Raw genomic sequence first — 14,734 nt, forward strand, 5'->3', positions numbered from 1 at the left:
TACGTCACTGCATTTTGATCCGTTTATTCGCAGGTCTCCAGACTACCAGGAAATGGGTGTCTCCACTGGGATTGTGATTGGGAAGCTCTGAATTAGTGGCATTCCTGATAATGTTTTCAATTTATTTTTATGTCAGTAGTGAGAAGCGTTACTATTGTTTAATCTTATCTCCACTTCAGAACTTAAAGGGAGCGTATTGTGCAACTTCCTTCCTTTGTTGTCCCCATTAGCAGGGGTCAGGTTCTACCTTATTCAGCATACACTGGAAAGGAACACAAACAAGAGTAAATCAAGCTAAAAATAGTCATTTCTCCTCACATCACTGCTTTGAGTCCAACCAGACTTCTTGCATGTCCCCTCACTCATGTACTAAGACTGAGGTCTGAGCACCTCTAAGAGGCTACATGGCCATCCTAGGGTTCTTGACATGGTCACTGTCATCAACTACAAATGCTAGTGCTTGAAATTCAACTTAGCTCATATCTAAAAATGAACAATGGAACAGCATGGGAAACTTTCTCAAAGGTGTCACTCCGTCTCCGCAATCAATTCATGTAGGAAACGTGAAGTTGTTCAGTTTCTGAAGACAGCACCGCCCCTCCTTTAAGATATTATTCAAGAAACACACTGAACACTACCTAGAACACAACCTGGGAAATTGGATCATGATTGTAGACTTTTACATCAATCACACAGGATATCCTTATAAATGGGATCCTTGAAAAGAGGTTGTACTCTATTAAACAAGCTATAGTCATATTTAAATGAAGCAGGGAATATATTTTAGAAGTGTTTTAAAATTTAAATTTTTCAGTAGGTTTTTAATCATGAGTAATGTACATGTATAAAACCCTTCTTTGCATTCAGTTAGCCCAGGTCAGTTTCCACTTTTTTAAAAAATATGAATACCATCTATTCACCCACTGAAAAGATTATTCCTCTTAAGAAAATAGTGTGATACTTAAGAGTTGGTAGCTTCCTAGATTGTATTAGTGATGGCAGGTAAGATATGACAAATGTTTAAATCACTATCGGTACTTGATCACTGTGTCCAGTTACAAAGGGTGGGAACAGAGTTGGACCATGTTCAAGTACCCTAATGCATGCTAGATATTTTATGCACTTTGTTCACTTTTTACAACATTCTGAGTGGTAGAAAGTATCATCCCATTACATAAGTGAGGATACAAAGTAGAGGGAAAGTAAGTATCTGATTCAGGAACATTGATATTAATTGTTGAGCTAGTATTTGGACTCTCCATAGTTGTCAATTCTAGATATCATGTTTACTTATTTAGCTGGTTGTTTTTTTCTCTCTAAGCCATGCAATTTCCTATCAGTGACATGTGAATAGCAGGTTACCTTAAGGAGCGAAACTCTCTCCATCAGGACTAGTGGGTAGAAATGGATGAGTGTGACATTGATAGAGTCAGTGTGCTTTGTGGCCATCAGCTCTCTTCCAGGTGCAGCACAGGAACGCAGGGGTCTGAAAATGCAATTAACTACTTCAAAAGCTTTCTGCCCATTGCTACTCTGACATTTAAGATTTTTGACAACTTGCTACATTTCTCATCTTCCCTTGAAATGCTGTTTACCAAAGGAACATAATCCTTGTGTCTAATTTATATTCTACTTATTAAGCAATCATGGACTTGTCACTAGGATATTAATTTGAGTTTAGAAACAAATTAAGTTATTTAACTTGAATATGTCGGTAGTATCTTCACTCATGAACAGATAAACTCAACTTATTTATTGATAAGGAATTATTTTTGAAGCCTCAAAATTATTTCTACTTTTTTGAAAAAATAAAGTATGATGTTTAACTCTCCAACAATATTTATATTGTGTTTGTATCAAATCATGGAGATTATCATGTCATTTGTAAATTCCCATTTGTACATTTCCTTTGGTATAATGGTATAACTTTTGTTTTAAGTAGTGGAATCTCAAAATAAATTGCAAAACAAATCAATCTCCAATAGATAAATGAAAAATGTGCAATGAAGCTAAAAGTGTCCTCCACCAAGGTGCTAGTTGGCTGTGTTGCTTAGCTACCCATGACCAAACAGGCTGACAGCACCATGAACTTTCTGGCTGAGCTGGGTATAATTACCAACCAAGTTTCCATTTCATTAAGTTCCACTTACAAATCTTGAGAATTTTGAAATGTGCATATTTAGAAGATTTCACCATCATAAATGAGGACAAAATTTACTTCTTTAAAACAAATGATATTCCACGATGTGCCTCTGGGTAACTTAACTAAAACTTTCAAAGGTTGAAATAATGACATTTTTGAAGGCAAAATTCTGTTTTTAAAGGAAATAACTATAGTCAAAGACTGAGGGGCAGGGAATATTCTTTTTCTTTTTTTAATCATAAAAATTGTATTTTTTAAAAATGTTTCCTTTAAATACAAATAAAATTATGAATGGGAAACTTAGGATTGCTTTGTCTTCCTGCAAAGCTACAAAACATTGATTTTTCTTTTCCATCAGAGGTAATCGTTTCATGCTTTTGTCCCCAGTTCTAATGTTTAAATGGAGGTTAATTTCTGAAATATCTTAGATGATTTAGCAGAGTCCTGTACAGGGAACACAGTAATTCAGTTCATCAGACAACAAAGCCCATTAGCAGATATTACCAAGTCACTACTAAAAGGCAAGAATAAAGGAAATGCAAAGATTCGTATCCCTTCATAATTAACACACAAAGCTTTGAGTGCAGATTACAGTAGGATTATGGTGAATTAAAGAAGTACATCTGATGCTCCTTTTATAGATTTCTTATTATCATACTTATCCGAAATATATATGCGTTCATTTAATTCCATAAGAGTATAATTGAAACAAATAGCTGAAATCCATTTATACCATCTGAAAGTAAAAAAAGATTATGTCTCAAGCACATTTGCATCCATTTACAATGTAATAAACTGGACAGCATTTTACTGTTCCATTTCCTCTACTCTCTGTATAGAGACAGAATTTTGTCCCTCTGATATTGGCTGAATTTGTGTTATTTTAAAAATAATTTTAAAATATATTTATCAAAATAATACATGCTTAAAGTATTACAGCCCATAGTACAAACAAGTTTATGATGAAAATAACCAGTCTCTGGCTTCTTTCCTTATATCCCAGTCCTAAGGTTTTGGGGTTTTTTAAGAAGTTGATGTCTTTATTGAGATGAAATTCACATAGCATAAAATTAATCAATTTAAAGTAAACAATTCAGTGACATTTAGCTCATTCACAACGTTGTGCCTCCACCATCTCTGTTTAGTTTCAAAACATTTTCATCACCCTAAAGGGAAACTCAGCCCTTCTCTCCAACCCTGGCAACAGCCAGTCACTGTTTTGTCTCTAGATTTATCTATTCTGGATATATCATATACATGGAAACACACAATATTTGACAATTTGTGTCTAGATTCTTTCACTTAGCATAATGTAATAATTTTGATACTAATTCATCTGGAGAGTATCCTCATAATTTTTGAAAGTATATTTATATCTCTGTGTCAGGCAATATCTGTTGACTTCTTGATATGACATAAGAGCATTCATTGTACACTCACAATTCTCCAATCTTATTCCAGTGTTTGAATTACTTTACTATTTTTAGTTTTTCCATTGGTTGCTATTGTAAGTTAAGTGATATATTTAAACTCAGATTTTTTTTCCTTTTTTGATAGTATTTTACGATTCTACATTTTGCAAATCGGTATTCAAATTGCTACATTTTCTTCTTTGTTTTGTTACATTTTATCTTCTCTCAGTTATGCTGTACTTTTCCATTGTCAAAATGCATGCACTTATTAATTTTTCAAATATTTATTGAGGACCTACCTTTATTATGGACATAATTTTAATTTGCTTTTAATTTGCTTTTCCTTGCATGTTTATTTTTCTAGGCATTTATAATTTTATATTTATCTGACATCTGACTTTATCAGATCCCCAATTTTCTCTAACCTTTCAATCAGAATTTTTTATGCTTTAAGACTCTTTTTAAAATAAAACTTTTGTCTAAAAGCTGTAATCCTCCTTCTTCCATGTGGAACATTTACTTCTTAATTTGTTATAGAGCTTTTACTGTGATCCTTCCCTTCACAGACATGAAGAATTGCAGTCATTATTTCCTGGAATACATAAGTCCATCTTTTGGGGTTTATTCCTTTATTTTGCCATTTATCTTCAAATATCTCCCTATGAAAAATACATTGGAGGTAAATTTTCTGTGGACTTGCATGTTCGAAAATCCTACTACTTTTATTTTACTTGAAAGACAGTTTGTCTGGGTATAAAATTTTGAAAGCATCACACGTTTTCCTTCTAGTGTTCAGTGGCACTGATGAAAATTACGGTTCCAGTATGATTTTCTTTTTTATAAATAACATTTTTCTCATCTACAAGTTTTGAAGATCTTCTGATTCTTTAGTGTCTTCATTTTCTGTTTGTGGAAGAAATTGCATATCAGATCACCTAGTTTTGTGTATTTATGTTTCATATTTTCCAATTCTTTTGCTTTGGAATTATGTTCTTTTTTTTCTATTTTCTAGTCTTATTGGATTTTTTTGACCTACAAGAGCTTTCTCTTTTTGTTTGATGTCATTTTTTTATTTGAATATTATATTTGTGTTTTCTAGATGTAATATAGCTTCAGTTGTCTGTTAGCTCATTAGATTCTTGCTGAGTCTCTTCTGTTGGTGAAGATTGTACATGAGAACCATGAACTGATTTACTCTCCCACTTTGCTTTACATTGAGCTACAGTCATTTGTGCAGTCTTTGGGGCTGCAAAACCATACGTGTCAAAATAAAAAGGACTTTATTTTAGGTACAGTAGAGAAGTATTGGTGATCCTCAGACTTCTTGTCTAATTTGTTTAAAAAATAGATTTGGATGTTTGCTTGGGTATTCATTATAGTCTGTGATCTCATCTCATCTAACTCTCTTTGTGTGGTGTGTGTGTGTGTGTGTGTGTATGTTCATGCACTGAGGAGAAAGAGTTGTTGTGAGCATATTGCCAAGTTCAGTTGTATAATTTACCTCCATATATCTCTACTGGGCTCCCTGGCAGTCCCATTAACTTGGAAGCTAGAACTTCTCAGAGATTTTATTCAGAAGAACTTTCCCCAATATTGACATGATTCAATCGCTTACCTCCTTCAACTTATTGCTCAGATGTTAGTTTCTCAATCAAGATTATATTCTAACTACCCATTTAAAATTGCAATCTGCATCTTCCCCCAGAACTCCACATTCTTCTAGTTCTTCTCAATTTTTTCCATTCCATTTATCATATTTTAATGTACTATAATATACTTATATAACTTGCTATGTAATTTGCTTATTTTTATGTTTTATGCTCCATATTTTGATAAAGGGGCTCTCATTTACATATTTGAATTAGTATTAATTTAAAAGGCTGATGAAGTAATGTCTTACCTAGCAATTTGACTGTTGGAAAAATTTTAATGGAAAACCATTAGTTTATCAGTCTAAAACTTAGTAGAGCAGGAAAACATGTTAGGACTTTTGCACAGTAGCCTATTCTAACTAGAGGGAAGGTGGTCATTTTGGACTTTAGCTACTAAGAGAAGTGCAGCTCTTGTTCATATTTATTGCACATCCCTTGGTTTCCTGTTGGTTCATGACATTGCCATAATGATTTTTTAATTGAACTTTTCTGGTTAATATTTCCTTGAGGTTTTATTTTTCTTGTTTAAAAAATTTACTGAAATATATCCCAAAAAGAAATATTGGGATTGGATCAATTAGTAGCTTTCAAAAATGTGTTAAGAGGAATTGGATAATGGCCTAATGGGATTATGTAGAAAACCCCAAAGTATTCATATTTTTAAAGCCAGCAATAAGGAAATCTTAGTCTGTCAGCTAAAATCACCTAGCTGGGAAGGTAAGGCCAGGTTTTATACATTTCTATACCCCTATGGGAAGAATGAATTAATTACAATCCCTCACTTAAAGTCAAAGAAATTGAATTTCTGTTAAAATATTGGAAGATGTTAACAAAATGTGCAAGGCTATCAGTTATTTGCAATGGCTAATTTGTTTTCAAGAATTAGATTCACTATTTTGTAACGTAGAAGAATTCAGTATGAATGGGTACATACTGATGATTTTTAATCAGGATCATTTGTTTCTGTGGGTTCATATTAGATGGTATTTATATCTTTGAAAAGTTTTGTTACGAGGAATTAGATGTCTCAATACCTTTGTGTGTGTGTGTGTGTGTGTGTGTGTATCAATGTTTTCAGGAAAGATCAATAACTTTTGGTTGAAAAACAGCCTTTTTAACTTAGGAAAATGTATACCTTCTCCCACATATATTTTCCTACTTTATTAAGCAAAATTTCATCCACAAAACAGTCAAATGCTTCATTGCCCTTCCTTTCAGTTCTCATTATAAAAAATTCTAGTGCTGCTCTCCTTTTTTGGCATTAGAAACAAGTAAGAGGTGTTAATAATAAGAGAAAAAAGAGCCATTATGGTAGTCTCCTGACAGACAGCCATAAAAACAGATAACCGCCTTTCCTTACCAGTTGACATAATTAACTGAGCATCCAATATATGCACAGCATTGCACTTGCTCCCTTGAAAAATTTTCAAGAATTTAGGGGCTTTTTGCTCTTTAGAGTCTTAAAAAATAAACATTTTTAATAAATAACTTTACTTACTAAATTATATATTATTTTGTTTTATTTATTTTTTGAAATAAAACAAATGAAGGAATATAATATTCTTGGAATGGGTTAAGTCCTGTCATCTTTCCCCTGATTTTTATTACTCCATTTTTCCTACCTACCTTGAGCCCCTGATCAAGGTAACAGCAGTGTGAGTGAATCTGTGATTTGAATAAAATGAATGTGCTTTCAGGAAACAGCAGTGGATGTCGCTGTTACCACTCCCACCTGCATGGTTACGTGCCCCTTAGTGCTTCCCCTCCTATAGGATTGCAGAATGGAAGAGGTGTCACTGAATAGGGCTGGTTGCAGAAATCTCCTGTCATGGATACCTCAACTTCTCAGATCTAAAGTGAAAGAAGATTGCCAAACTGGGAAGCTCTTCTCAAAATGGAAAAAAAGGTGGGGAACTCACAATAAAACAATAAATCTAGCAATGAGGGTATAAATAAGAAACAATGAAGAAACATTTCTCTAAATCCAAGGCGGGTCTGGCTTCTGATAAGGAAAAAATTGATTGGACAAGGCAAGTCTTCAATGAATAAAGTGATTTTAAAATGTAAAGTTATATCATTTTTTTGGAGTTTGAATAAGTTTCACTTTTGAGCTATCTTTGCTATGTATGGCCAATACAAGTTGATAGTAAATCTTTAAGTGCACTTCTGAAAACACTACTCTATACAGTAATTTTGTAATTTGTTCCAAAGATTACCAGCTAACATGTAAGTACATATGACTCAAGTCATGTCCATGTCATTTATTCATTCACTCATCAAGAAATTTAGTAGCTGTTCCATTAGGTTTTCTTTAAATGTATGTATGCATACTGGGGTAAGGGGAGGGAGAAGAAAAGAGATTTGGAGAGGAAGATTGCCACAATAAAATTATTCTGGGATGCTTTCCCAAATGAGAAATTAAGTGAAGGAATAATAATGATAATAAAGATAATAATTAAAGAACGATGTATAAAAATTTACTTAAGTTCAACAAAAACTCTTAAGAAAATGATAGGATGAAATTGCTCATTTCTCAAGAGAATAATTGTAATGAATATGAGAAAGTGGTAGTGAAGCAATCCTCTTAGAATCTTCATATCTTAAACATGTGATCATCTAATTATGCCAAAATCTAGTCTTGTTAAATCTTGAATAAGTACTTTTTGTGGGAGAATGTAAGCTGTAGTCTTTGGACTTATCTTTCTTCAAAACTGTGTAAATGTGAGGGGGCTAAGAAAATAGTAAATAAGTTGATGATAACAATATTCTATATCTTGAAAGAGATTTGGGTTACACAGTTGTATGCATTTGACAGAACTCATTGGTTTACATATCCATGATTCAGTATTTCATTGTACGTAAATTTTACATTAAAAGAAGTGTAAACTAATATTGAAATCTAGCTAATGATATGAGTGCCAAAGTATTTAGGAAGAAGTATAGCAATATCTGCAACTTACTTTGAAATGTAAAAATATAATAAGATGGATTGTTGGGTGAATGGGAAAGGGATGATTAGATGTGATAAAGCAAGTATAGTGACAATCTATGTGTTGAATACATAAAATATACTGAAATGTATGGAAAATTCTTCCCACTTTTCAGTATGTTTGACATTTTTATAATAAAATTAAGGAAAAAAAAGAAAATGGTACTAAACAGCCTTTAGTAAACAAATTAAAAATATTTCATGTTCACATATTTTCATGAGTGAAAGAAACCTTCCCAGTTTTTAAAGTATAAAATCTTTAGGTATGAAAATAAAAATCCCAGTGCAATAACTTAATTTAGTATTTTGAATTGAAGGTGGTGGACTTAAAATATAAATGTTTTACAAACCATAATCTAACATTTTCCACAATCAGTTCAATAAATTGACAAGTCATTGTGGGCTGGGTATGGTATTGGGAGGTATGGGTAGGGCAAGTAGAAAGGACAGAACATGGTACACTCTCTGGGGTGAAGCCCCCAAGACCTGAACCCCTGAACCACTAGGGCTAAGCAGTCACGTGGTGGCATACTCACAGACAAGTAATAATTTCACAAAGGAACTGAATTGGTTTCTATTTAAAATCGTTGAAAAATAATAATTTAAAAATAAATGCAATTTTTACAAAATTAAAACTTCCTTTTGAAACGTGAGCAACCCTACTAATCTGAGCTAGTATGTCTCTGCATGTTTGTTCACTTGTTTGTTTTGTGGGGATTCTGCAGTCAGAACTGGCATTCACATATCACAATAAATCTATCCGTAATATATACCACATCCTAAAGTATATCTCAAAACACATAACACATTAAGAAATATACTTGTTCACGTTTCTTTAAGGAAGATGTCTAAGGTATTGTTTACTAAAACTTCATATTTGCCTAAATGTATAAATGCACTAATCTCCCAGGAGTATTTCTTTATGTTACATAAAAGTAAGCAATAAGCCTGATTCGAGTGGGGAAATTTGTGAATCTGATCAGTGAATTCAATTATGGCCCCATTCCAAGGATTTCTACCCTTCTTTTACAACGATACATAGTTGCCTATACACCTGACACTGCTCCCCAAATCTCTTCAATAAATAAGAGGGATATGTCAGAGCATGTGTGTATATTCACTTTGCCTTTTTGTCTCTCTCTCTCTGTCTCTCTCTCTCTCTCTCTCTCCTTTCTCTCTCTTTCATTTTACAGCTCTTCTGGGTTCCCAGCTGATTTTCTTCGCAAGGTTAGTTGCTAATACATTCCTAGCATCCATGCATTATTAATGCTCACCGCTCTTCAAGGTGGCAGTGACAAATAGGAAGCAAAATCTACTGACTAGTGGGGAATGTACTATTTAGTCATGCTTGAATTTTTCAATCCATTCTGCTTGTTGAGGATTTTTCAGTAAAGGTTCTGTGACAGAATGTGCTTTATACCTCTCTTCCCCTTCACTCTCTCCAAACCTTTTTGTTTTTCAAATCTAAGAGGCATTCAAGTATCAAGAGAAAGGATTATGCATCAGGGCTTTGAGGGAGAGTAGAGCAAAAAGTACTTTTGATGGTTGCCAAAGCAGGAAGGTCATTGTTCCTCTTTACATGTTTGTAAGTGGCAGTTTTGATTCCAAAAAGACCATGCATGTAGTCAAGAAAATTATACTATTTTAACTAGGTTATGCCAGCTGTAGTATTCCCTGAAATAATACTAAGTGTGTATCATGAGAAACATTGATTTTTTAATGTGCAGATTTGTTTCTTCAGATATAAAATCCTATTCATTTTGCAACATAAAGAAGCAATCTGTGAAGTATATTCTGAGATGGTTATTGGGTACTATAAATCCCACTAGCAGGTCTATTACATATGTTTAATTCAGAATTTCTGCATTTAAAGTATTATACCTTTGTGCATGTAATGATGAGCTTTTAGAAAATAAATTTTCAGTGAATAACAACTTAATTCACAGAGAACACAAGAATTGGAATTCCCCCAACAACTGGAGTTGGGAGTAAATCCTCTTTTTTTTTTACCATATTTCCCCAGCTTGAAATGAAAATAACCGTCTTAACAGCAAATAGTCAATTACCACAACATCCATGTTTGTGAATTCTTAATAAATATTTCATTTAAATCACAGTGATCCCTAATTCTTGCATGAGAGAAACTAACACTTTGGATAAATTAAAAGATAGTTAGAACCAGAGAAGCAATGGTAGCACCATGGCCCTTTATGAGCAATTTTAATTTTTCCCAAGGGAAGAAGAAGGTGCAAACAAATTTTTGAGTGAATATTTTCTAACTAATATTTTGCTAGGTGCTTTCAATACATTACTCCATTTAAATATGACACATTTTCTGAGGTAGGTATTATTATATCTGCTTTACAATTAAAAATAAAAACTGAGAGTGTAATTTAGAGAGCCTCAAAAGTGCCAAAACTAATCTGAAAAAAATCAATTTGATGCCAAAGACCATATTCTGTGCATTACACAATTGTTGCCTTCTTAGACTTTGACTCCCTGCATTACAATATCATTACATTTGATTCATTTAATTCCTTAGCAATGGTGATGGCACATGAAGCTATGTAGTTATTTATAGGTAGGTATCATTGACTTAAACCCACTTAGAAGAGTTTCAGACATGGATAATTGGCTCAAAAGTACAGTTTCTATTCGAGCACATTATGTGCTGGGAACTAACACATATATTGAGCCATGAAAGAATTAGTTAAAATGATTAGTGGTCTCGTAAAGGTGAATGTTAAATTAATACCTATATATAATCATAGAATCAGGTATTTTACAAGTGATGAGAGCAATAAAGAAAATCTCTTGGATTTTTAAACATGTGAAATAGGTAAATTTGGACTCCCAAAGTGAATATAAAATAATAAAGGAGAAATAGTTATATGACTTTAAAAGTTACTGAACTGCTGGTCCCCATGACTGATTGAATCCAGGTATCTCAATGTAATACATCCATAAATCTTCCACTAACCATACAGTTTTAAAAGGAGAGCAGATTAAAGCCACCCATAACCCACACATACAGCATAAGCAGAGAAAAGAATGCAAAAACTTCTATTTATATGTAAGTGCAAGAATATACACCAGAAACCAGCAATAATTTCTGACTGTGTTCAGTCAGGTTTACATTGTATCAGTACAAAATAGAGGAGATTACTAGTGATAGTGGTCACACAACTCAGATAATTTAACCTCAAGAATTAGTTGGCCCTATCCTTAGCGGAAAATACTGAAAGCAGGAACAGGTCTGACCCCTTATGGATTAGGACTCTGCTTCAAAAGGAAGGGGCTTGAAAGTGCGTGGGCCCAGAGGTGGTAACTTTGAAAAGGTACGCTTCTAGATCAGATGGAAGCAATTTGGAAGAGGATGTCATACATCAGAGATTTGGGGGGGAAAGAAAAGAAGGAAGCAAGTAATAGTTATTGAGTGTCCAATAGAGACAAAAACTAGATCATAGAATCAGAAACTGCATCAACCCACTCCCAATAGGTGGAGTTTATTAAAGAAATCAATTTTTTTCTATATCAATAAAAGAGAGATCAGCTAAAGTAAGAAACCTAGAACTACTCAAGCCCCTACCCCCTTTCCATATTTCACCTATTATTGCTGGTCCAGGATACTCTATGATACTTAAAAATAAACAATAACAACAAAAATGGCAGAAAACACTCGTGCAAATTGTTGAAAGAGAAAAAAAGTGATAATCAAAATTATTCTACTGATCAAAATATTAATGAAAACCTCCATTATGATACAGAATAAAGCTGCAACTCATATACTTATCAACATATATTAAACAAATATGGTTTGGCAGATAAGAAGTACACACCAAATTAGAAATTTAAAGCTAAGAATAGAAATGATTATAAATTAAAGATATGACTAGAGTTGACTAAAATCACAAAACAAATTTCAAGACAAAGACAAAATTATCTTATAAATGAAGACTAAATTACATAGTGCTCATGGAAAAACAGATTTAACTAAAAATCCCAAGCCTGGGCCAGGCTAAGGTTGAAAATGACACTATTATTAAGATTAACTGAAATTGGATTTAGGAAGGTAAAGATGGATAGTTATTTATCCAAGCACCAATTGCACTGGACCAAGTGACATAAATTGTTAAAAAGGCAAGATTCTACCCTCACCAGTTTCCAGTCTCATCAGGAAGATGAAATATGGATACAAGTAAAACACCACACTGAAGTGGTTCATTACCTATGGAAGATAGAGATTAAATTCTACTGCAAGTTCAGAGGTGGGAGAAACCATCACCATCTGGTGATAGAAGACATCACCTATTCCAAAGATGCTGTAATTGCTTAAAACATGTTTGCAACTCAAATTTTGAAAATGTTTTCACATTAAAAGCAAAATCATCTTAGTAATGATATTACCAAAATATGTATTTCCCTTTTTGTTTTCCCATTTTTTTTTTTTTTTTTTGGCTAGATGAGATGCCAAATGCCTTTATTCTATTCTTAAAAATCAAATCCACTAATCACAGTAATTAAAGAGGCTATCATTCAAGATAGTAAATGGTACAGTACAGGCTCAATCTCTCCCAAAAGTATTTTCAAATTTGTTATTTTAAATAGCGACATTGTTGGAGTAATGACATAGTGTCTTGCGGTTATGATTCAGAACACCACACCTCTCTGGATATACAGATTTCACATGTATTTTAAAAATCTATCAGATTATAGTCACACATCATATGTACTAAACAAATCATCAAGATTCTTCCTTCAGGATACCCATGTCTCTTCAACCAATAGCTGGAGCTGGTCTTTAAAAACATATGTGATTTCAGGTCATGGCCCTGATGAAAACTCTCTGAAGGTTTTAAGGGAAGCGTCACAGCTTCAAGATGCTACCCGAGGCCCTGTACGATGCTAGTCATTATGCCCTTCATGGCCCCTCAGGGACTCCTTTTCCAGCCACACTCCTCATTGTTCCCTGAACAAGCCAAGCTTCATCCTGGCTGAGGACCATCACCCCAGCTCTCCCCACTGTTGGGAAGGCATTTTCCCCAGATCTTTATGGAGCTGCCACCTGTACTTTATCAAACATTACCTTAAAGTCACCTGCACAGGGAGCCCTTTCCTGGCCACTTTACCTAAATTAATGCCAACTCTACCCACCTCTGCCCTCCTGGTTCATAGAATCCTGTAGCTCTTTACCCTATTTTATTTGTTTTCATAGCACCTACCAGGAGTACATTTGATAAAGTGTTTAGTGTCTGTCTTCACCTCCTCTAAATTGTAAGCCCCATGTCTATCTTGTTCATTGCTCTGTCTACAGTGCCTAGAACATATTTATCAAATAAATGTGTGAATCAATGAATGAATTCATGACAATAAATTAATGAATGAAGGGAGGTAGTGGAATTTGATTCATCTCACTCAGCGTTTTTCTTTCCTTGTGGTTACCAGGGAACAGTAGCTTCCATGTTCTTCCCTCCTACTTCTCTTGGTTTTATTAGCATTGAGAGGGTGACTAAGGAAAATTAGTTTAAAAACTGAGATGAATTAAATTGCCTAGTGTTCAGTATTAGGTTACCTAACTGACATGTTTTCCAATCTCCTTCCTCCAACTAAATATTCGAATAGAGATAGTTAACTGAAGTTAAAAATGAGAGAGGGGAAGAAAATACACAGACAAAATGTGTGTGCAGTTTCACACTTACTGATAAATAAAAATACCTACTGTTTTGCTACAGGCAAACCAACACAAGAGAATGTAAAAGGTGCTTCAGAGTAAAATGACAGCCGGTGGATATTTCCCTAAGTGGACTTTTTAAGCCATTTTCAAAGTTATGCTATGTTTTTCCTTCTGAGTTTCAGAGGCATGAATTTTCTTTGACTCAAAGCAGTGTTTGGGGAAAAGTAACAGGTACCAAAAACAGGGGAGACAGAAGTTTCAAGTTTATAGAATGGCAAATAGAAAGACATATATTTTTATATTTCCTTGTGTGAGTGGATTTTACCATTTCTTGTAGTAATTCAGACATTAAGTAAGACAGGGAAGCTGTCACTGGCCAGGTATAGATAGAAATGTACAACTAAAGATCAGGAACAGAACCAACCTGTATTCTTTTCAATCCTCAAATGTTTCCTATATTTAAAATTTCCAAGTATTAGTTATGACTGCTACTTTTTAAAGCATTGTAATAAAGAGTCCCAGATCAAGGCGGTCACAAACACAAGAAACATTATTTAGGAGTAAAAAAATAATAATAGTTAATTATTATTATTATTACTGAGGGAAAAAAGCAAGTTGATATTTTTTGATATTTTAAGCTCTTATTTTTTCTTTAGCTGTAGGTACAAATGATATCCAGTCCAGAGGCATGAGACCTTGAGACCACTTCATGGTGCCTCTCCTGGGAAAAGCAGTAATAAAGAGAGAAAGCTTGGAATGAAAATAGCAGAGATGAAGTCTGTATTCAAAAAGATTACAGAAGCTAAAATATTGATTACGTATGGTGATAAACTACCTTACCTATAAGCTATGAATATCTGCACA

The sequence above is a fragment of the Eschrichtius robustus genome, chromosome 5 (genome assembly GCF_028021215.1).
Source record: "Eschrichtius robustus isolate mEscRob2 chromosome 5, mEscRob2.pri, whole genome shotgun sequence".
NCBI lineage: Eukaryota > Metazoa > Chordata > Mammalia > Artiodactyla > Eschrichtiidae > Eschrichtius > Eschrichtius robustus.